Source organism: Lucilia cuprina, chromosome 4, assembly GCF_022045245.1.
Source record: "Lucilia cuprina isolate Lc7/37 chromosome 4, ASM2204524v1, whole genome shotgun sequence".
NCBI classification, from domain to species: Eukaryota; Metazoa; Arthropoda; class Insecta; order Diptera; family Calliphoridae; genus Lucilia; species Lucilia cuprina.
In genome coordinates, this window is record NC_060952.1 from 53,993,972 (window position 1) to 54,002,073 (window position 8,102).

The 8,102-nt window shown below is 35.2% G+C and overlaps 1 protein-coding gene across 2 annotated transcripts in view; it reads right to left on the bottom strand.

Annotated features, from left to right (window-relative positions):
- LOC124419436 (gustatory and odorant receptor 22-like) overlaps window positions 1-8,102 on the bottom strand; it is a 300,765-nt gene that overhangs the window by 266,421 nt on the left and 26,242 nt on the right. Inside the window, exon 1 of one of the 2 annotated variants that reach the window (XM_046948903.1) lies at window positions 2,299-2,535. The exons of the other annotated variant lie outside the window; for it this stretch is intronic. The gene's annotated coding sequence lies outside the window, so the exon portion shown is untranslated. Of the gene's footprint in view, window positions 1-2,298; window positions 2,536-8,102 lie in introns of those variants that run through there. 2 annotated transcript variants of the gene reach the window in all.

An 8,102-nucleotide genomic window follows, 5' to 3' on the forward strand; every position in this document is an offset into this window, starting at 1 on the left:
ATAGAAGATACAAAATTTCCGATTTTTTGTTTTATTTTTGACCAAGTTCTACTAAGTAATACGGACGCGCAAGAAAATCGAAAATTTTTGCTACTATGGAGCGTTTTGTGGGATTACTTACAGCGGGCAAGTTAATTCTAAACAAAAAATATTCTGAGTAGGATTCCAAGACATTCCAAGTGTTTTTGTAATATTTTCTTTAGTGGTTTTAATGACAACTTCTTCGCGTTGTTAGTTACGAAGTCTTTACAATTGCTATTCCACTTTGCGAGTTGAAGACTAATTTTTTTTTACTAATTTTGAAAGACTCACCTAAATAATTAGGATTTTGTTCCTCATTAGTAAATATATGAGGACCACTTACATATTCCTCAACTTCCCAAAATTTTCTTAATATGTTATCAAGAATTGAAGTTGAAGAATCTAGGGCCAAATTACATGTAATGTTTTCTGGAATTGTGAACCTTGTTGTATTATTTTTTAACCAGGCTGTTGGGCTGACATAGATTTCGTTACTGCAAATGTTTATGACCACTGAAATGAGCCAATTCGGGATTTTATGGTAGCAGCGACAGAATATCTAATTTTTGTTTAAATTTCACTTATTCCAAACACATCTTGACAATTTGGTAGAAAGTTTCTTGGCAGTTTCTTCTGTAATAAAGTTAATTTCAGGAATGCAGAAGAACTCTTACAGGTTGAAAACAACCGAAACTATCTTTGATAAGAACCACAGAAGTTGGTATTATGGCTCTTTTGAACTACTAACGAAGTTGCATTATTTATAGATGTTTCAGGAAAAGTTGAACGAAAATATGTAACGAGCGGACTGACAAACCGTACAACGCCTACTATAAGGACTATTCATAATGTCTAATTCCGATCCAAGCGATAATAGTGAACCACGAATTGCAGAAACGGTATCTATAATATAACGTAATGAAACACTGTCACCTTTGGACATTTCAGAAATGTTGAAAAGTGTTGTAGTGTGTTCCATGAAAATTAGTACTTTGTTTTCGAACCGCTCCCGGCCTTCGGGTAATTCTCATCTGTCACTTGGAAAGGTTCCACAACTGATAGGGCTAAAAAAGAAAGACAATTTAACAGATAATTGAATTTATCTACTGGCGTAATCGACGAATTATCATGAACCCTATTATTGAAAGTAGTGATAAATCGTTTTTAATCTGCGTTTTTAACGAGGGAAAACGAGTTTGATTGGAAAGTCCGATCGAAGTTTTGAAGAAACTTTGTTCGATTGAAGTCGAACTACGAGTTTTGTTTCATTCGTTCGTCCAATCGAAATTAAATACATAATAACCAAAAAGTTATTTATTCAGTTACTAAATTATACAATTCTTCTTAAAGGTTTATTATAATTTCTCTTGATGGCAATATATTTCATTTCAATTCTTAAATAATACATTAATGATGTATTTATTTCTTACTTGCTAAAATTTAATATAAACTTTTATATTTAAAAAAATATTTCATATTCTTACGCCTTGGTATATACAAATATTTTTTGTTTTACCCTCTAGTATAAATAAAAACCCCAATTAAAGATTTTGAAAATTCTAACAACAACAGTTTTCAGATTAACAATATGTTACATATGAGATGTGCCAAGCAAATTATTGCAAGTTCACCAATTTTAATCTATCTATGAAAAATTTAAATTATCTAACAATTTTCATGATAAACGAAATTTTGTATTTAATTCATATATGTGGTGTCAAGCCCCCATTATCCAAAATTTTATGAATCTAGTTCTATGTTTTCCTAGATAGACAATATTTTGTATTTTATTCATATGGGTAGTTCGGCAATTTAATACCCAAAATGTTTACATAGATGCAAAACTGTTAGATTTTAACTGTAACAAATTTTTGTATTTAATATATACGGGAGTGCCATGTCCCCTAACGCTAGTTCGCCCACTTTTTATCCTAAACTTGAGGACTCTAACTGTTATAATATCTCAAGAAAAACAAATTTTTGTATTTAATTAATATGGGAGGTGTAGTTTCCCTCATAGGAAGTCCGCCATTTATTACCCAAAATGTTTACATGGATTTTAAAGTTATTCGTGCAAAATTTTAATATTCGAACTGTATTAGTTTCCAAGATAAACTAATTTTTGTAATAAATTAATGTGGGAGGTGCAACGCCCCATAACGCTAATCCTCCCGCTTTTTATCCCAAATAATCATATTGATACTAAAGTCCCTCCGACAAAATTTGAGGACTCTAACTGTTATTGTTTGGGGCCAAATCGGGAATCCCGGTTGTTACCTCTTAGTTGCTGAGCTGATTCCTAGGTGCTGGTTGTTGGCAAACTGTCTCCGGCAGCCGTCCACTTGGTTTTTTCTTGATGCGGCAGGTCAGGGCCAACTATGTTTTTAATATACACACAAACACTTGTTGTTGTGTTGCCAAAAAACAACCCTTATTTTTATTTTATTAAATAGCTTTGTTTACTTCTTTTCTTTTTATTTCTGTTTATTTTATTTAAGTTCACTTTTCCTTTTGTTTTTATTTAATTAAACTTTAATTTTATTTTAATTCTTAAACTTTTATTTTATTTCAATTTCTTTTATTAATTTTACACTTGTTGTCTGTCCGGTGGTTGAAAAGCAATGAGAATGAAAAATGTGTCAAGCCCTTTGACATAAAGAGCAACGCAAACTCACCACACTAAAGTAGGGAGTTGCCATACAATGCATATTGTTGTAGCGATTTTACACATAGAGAAAATATAAACTATGTGTTACACTAGACAGACACAAACATACCGCCGACCTTGCAACGGTAGTGCAAAATATAAAATCAAATACAAAATTAGATATAAGTAATATAACAAATTCAATTATCATATCTAGAGCAACAAATTAACATTTTAAGTTCATTATTGTTAATTATAAAAAAGGAATAACAAAAGTTAACAAATATAATTAACATATGAGAACAATTCAAGTATATAAAAAATAATAGTACATTATACATTTTTCTTTAAGAAAAAGAAATTCAAATATTTTTAAGTGTACTTAAAAGCCTTTTAAGGGCAACAAATTATGGCATAAATAATATACTTCAGGTTCTTTTGACACCTTCTCCAAAATATGCTATGCCGAATATGGTATTCTGGGCATATAGTTGTCCTGGGCGACTCATAGCTGGTCCAATCAGAATTCTGCTCATATTATCAGCTCCTAGGATAAGCTGGTAAGGGCAACTAATATGCCAGTGTACGTCCGCATTGGCACGGTCTATAGTTGTTGGACGTGGATATTTGTCTACTCGCTCCACGTTAACAATAGGGCTACGGCCGTAAATCTTGTCTTCTAAAATACATTCAACCGTTATGCGACGTTTCAGTACGTCCTTTAGAAATCCGTAAGCCCAATTCTTCGACTTCACGTTTCATGATTGTTGACCTGGCCGCTGTTGGATCTATTAATGCTCTAATGAAGACGTCAGTATCATGATTGGTGACTACCCGTATCAACGCCGTCATGGGAAACCAAATACGGCCCGGCGCAAAGGGTGCAACCAAGTATTATGGTCCTGCATATAGCGACGGCACCGATCTATACTTCTACAATTCGCTCGGCTGTGCGACTGAGCCAGGCAGTTATAACATAACAAGTTTTGGGCAACAACTCGAAGCTTTAGCTCCACGGGCATCACAATAAAACGTGAACACTGTCGTATGGCGTGAAGGCGATTACAAAGCGGGCAACCATAATCGGTGTTGAAGTCCATTTTTTTTTAATCTAGAAGTTTAAATGAGCAATTTTTTTTAGAAAAGGTGATATTGAATTATTAATCAGTGCAATTAGGGAGTAAAACTAATTTGTGTATCGGTCGAGTGATTACGCCATTTTGAGTTTTAAGGTCAGCCACTCGAACTTTACCGTCAGAACCATGATAAACTTTTACAACACGACCTAAGCGCCATTCAGTTGGACAACAAGGTTCACTTTTAAGAACAACGAGGTCATTTTCTTTTAAGTCTATTTGGGGACTTTTCCATTTATTACGCTTGTGCAACTCTTTTAAATATTCGTCTTTCCAGCGGTGACAGATTTCTTGCTGTAATGCTTTGATTTTTCGCCAACGGTTTACTATACTAATTGGCGAGCTAAGCACTTCAGGTTCAGCAGGAGTAAGAATAGCAGAGCCTATTAAAAAATGACCAGGAGTAAGAGCGAACAAATCATCGATGCTGTCGGACGTAGGGCCAAGAGGACGCGAATTGAGACACGATTCCATCTTTGCCAAAAGTGTCGAAAACTCTTCAAACGTATATTTCATTTGTCCAGCTGCATTTTCAAACTTTTTACTCCTGCCTCCCACTGTCCTCCCATATGAGGAGCTGCTGCAGGAATAAAGTGCCACTCAAGATATTGATGGCCATAATTTTCTACTGCTGAATCACGTAATTCTTCTATATGTTTTTCGAAGTTATTTTCAAGTTCTCTTGCAGCGCCAACAAAATTTCTTCCATTATCAGAGAAAATGCGACTAGGGTTGCCCTACGAGCAACAAATCGAGCAACTAGCTGCTAGCTGCTAGAAATGCAGGAGTGGACAAATCGCTAACGGCCTTAGTAGAGAAACAAACAAATAGACACACGTAGCCTTTAGTGATACGACAATATCGACCAGTAAAACTTTTGATTTCAAATGGGCCGGCAAAATCAACACCTGTATTAGTAAAAGGGCGACTTAAAGTAGTTCTTTCTTCAGGTAGCACTGCCATGATCTGATTTTGAAGCTTTTTCCTATGTATAACGCAGATTTTACAGTTGTGGATGACCGTTTTTATTAGATTTTTAGCCTTTATAATCCAACACTCGTACGACGTACGATATTTAGGACTAAACGAGGGCCTCCATGTAAGACCATATTGTGGACAAATTCAACGTAAAGTCGTGCTAATCTACTAGTATATGCAAGTATTACGGGATGTCGTTCATTGTATGACAAACATTTTGTAGAGCCAAAACGACCATTAGCACGAATAATACCATTTTTGTCTAAGAAAGGCGTAAGCGTTAATAAAGGACTACGAGAGTCAATTTTTTTTCGATGACAGATAACTAAACTCCTTAGAAAAGTGCGACTGTTGAGAGAGAAAAAATAGCCGATTTCGTACAAATACAAGTTCTTGAGCCGAAATTCTAACAGTTTCGTAATTACAGCTTTTCGTCTGCTTTTGCTCTCAAGATTAAAAAAATCTAAATATATAAGCAATAACATGATATGCTCTGGGCAAACTTGAAAAACGGTCCAGTGTATCTTCTCAATTAGCGGATCTAGCAATATTAACTTGGACTTGTTTCGATTCTTCTACTGTTTCGAATTCTAATGAACCTTCGGGCCACGACGATTTGTTTAATCTGAGCCAATCAGGAACATTCCACCAAAGTTTGTTTTCTCTTAAATCCGAAGCTATCAGCCCCCGGGTTGCTAGATCGGCAGGATTATGATAAGAAGCTACGTTAAACCAATTTTTGTTTAATACTTTTTCTAATATTGTTGCTACCCTATTTGCCACAAAGGTTTTCCAATTACATGGCGGTTTTCGTAACCAAGCAAGAACTATTGTCGAATCGGACCACAAATATAAGTTATACGTATGCAATTTGAAATTGGGGATTACGCTGTTTACTAAATTGGCTAAAAGAACTGCGCCACACAACTCTAAACGCGGCAAAGATGGCCTTTTAACTGGAGCCACTTTTGTTTTGCTAATTAGTAGATTTACATAAACTTTATCACCATTTACAATGCGTGTATATAGTGTAGCTGCGTAAGCTAACTCAGAAGAGTCACAAAAGCCATGAAATTCAATATAAGAACTAGGCGTATATTGAACCCAACGATCAAGTTTAATTGTATCAATCTCATTATAATTAGAAATGAATGTCTTCCATTTTTGTAGAGCCACAGGTTTTATATGTTCGTCCCAGTCTATTTTGTCGAGCCACATTTGCTGCATCAAAATCTTTGCTGTTATAATCACTGGGGCCAACCAACCTGCTGGATCAAATAGCCTTGCTATAACTGAGAGTACTTCCCTCTTCGTATAAGCTGTTTTGAACTTAATCTTCTCAGTTGTAAAATAAAAGTAATCTTCTGCCGCATTCCAGCGGACACCGAGTGGTTTAGCATTACTTTTATCATCGAGCGACAAAAAAGAAGAGTTAAGAAGATGCTCTTGGGGCAAATTTTTTAAAATTTGTTTAGAGTTTGAGGCCCATTTTCTCAACTCAAACCTGTTGAGAAATGGTATATTGAGCTGTTCCCAATATACCAATTAATTGGTCTCGTGCCTCCAAAGCATCAGGGATCGAATGAGCTCCAACAAGAGCATCATCAACATACATTGACTCACGAAGAATTCTTGAGCCTAGCGGAAAACATCGTTCTTCATCGTCAGCTAACTGTAAAAGCGTTCTAAGGGCCAAAAAGGGGGCACAATTAACGCCAAAGGTGACGGTGTTCAACTGATAATCTTCGATTTGGGTTTCACTAGGACTACGAAAAACTATCTTCTGATACTGTCTATGTTCAGATTTTAATAAAATTTGTCGATACATTTTGGATATATCTGCATTAAAGACAAACTGAAAGAATCGCCATTTTAGAATTAGGGCTACTAAATCAGCTTGCAATATAGGGCCTACAAACAGCAAATCGTTAAGACTGTTACCATTAGAAGACGAGCTTGAAGCATTAAAAACAATTCTTAACTTTGTGGTGGTACTGTCATGCTTAAAAACTCCATGGTGAGGTAAATAATAACTCGGACTACTTTCTGAATTTTCAATTTTCTCCATGTGTCCCAAAGCTATGTATTCTTTTAAAACCTCATCATATTGAGCCTTAAATTCATGATTTCGCATTAAAACCTTTTCATTTCTTAAATATTAACTGAGAGCAATTCCTTCAGAATTTCTTGTGGTAGTAGAAAGATAGATCTCTTCACATTTCTTATCCTCTTCTGATAAAATCTTTCTACGAGAAACTTCTTCTAACTCCCAAAACTTTGTTAACTGATCGTCAATGGAAACTTTTGTCATATAATTGGTTATTGAAAAACGTGAGAAATCATTACTTGGAGTTGGGCCTGTGACAATCCAGCCAAAAATTGTCTCTTGGGCCACTAAAGATTCGAAAATTCCATGTTGAACTCCATCACGAAGAATTAGGGGATACAAATCACCTCCTAACAATAAGTCTATTTCACTGCTTTCATAAAACTTGGTGTAAGCATAATTCAGATTGGGCAAATTTATATTCTTTGGAGGCTTAAATGTATGTGTAGGTACATTTCCTGTTACACGAGGAACTAATAAAGCCTGAATATTTAGAGATACATTTTGATCAAACAGAGAAACAATTATAAAGTTCGCAATCTTTGAAGATTTGCTTACTAATTCTCCTCCTAAACCAGCAATTTCTGCGGAAAATGGCTTAGTGGGCATCTTCAATACAGTTTGTATTCACTGAGAAACAAAACTTTCATCCGAACAAGGATCTATGAGTGCTCGAACTTTGTAATAGGAACCACAACTAATTATATTGACCCAAGCTGTAGCCAACATCACTTTCTTAGCTACTGATGTGTGATGAGACTGAACAACACCAGACGGACCTGCGATATTAGTGGACTGTAATTGATTTGTATTTGTGGACTGTATTTGTTGGACAGAACTATTTTGACTTTCGCCCTGAAATCTAGTATTTTATTACAATTTTATTTTATTTACAAAACCCCTATGCATTAAAGTGTGGTGCTTCCTTTTGCACTTGGAGCAACCGTTTGTGCTACTACAATCACCATACATATGTCCAATGTTGAGGCAATTATCGCAATAACGAAATTTTTTCAAAGTTGAAACACGATTTCTATAATCCATATTCAAAAATCGGGTACAGGAGCTGATTTTATGGTTTTCTTTGCATAATGTGCAGAAAATTGTTTCAACTTTAGTATTATGGGCCTTAAATTGTTTTACTTTAGTTGATGTATGGTTATTGTTACTATTAAGTGCCGATTGGGAACCACTGGGATTTGAATTGTTTATA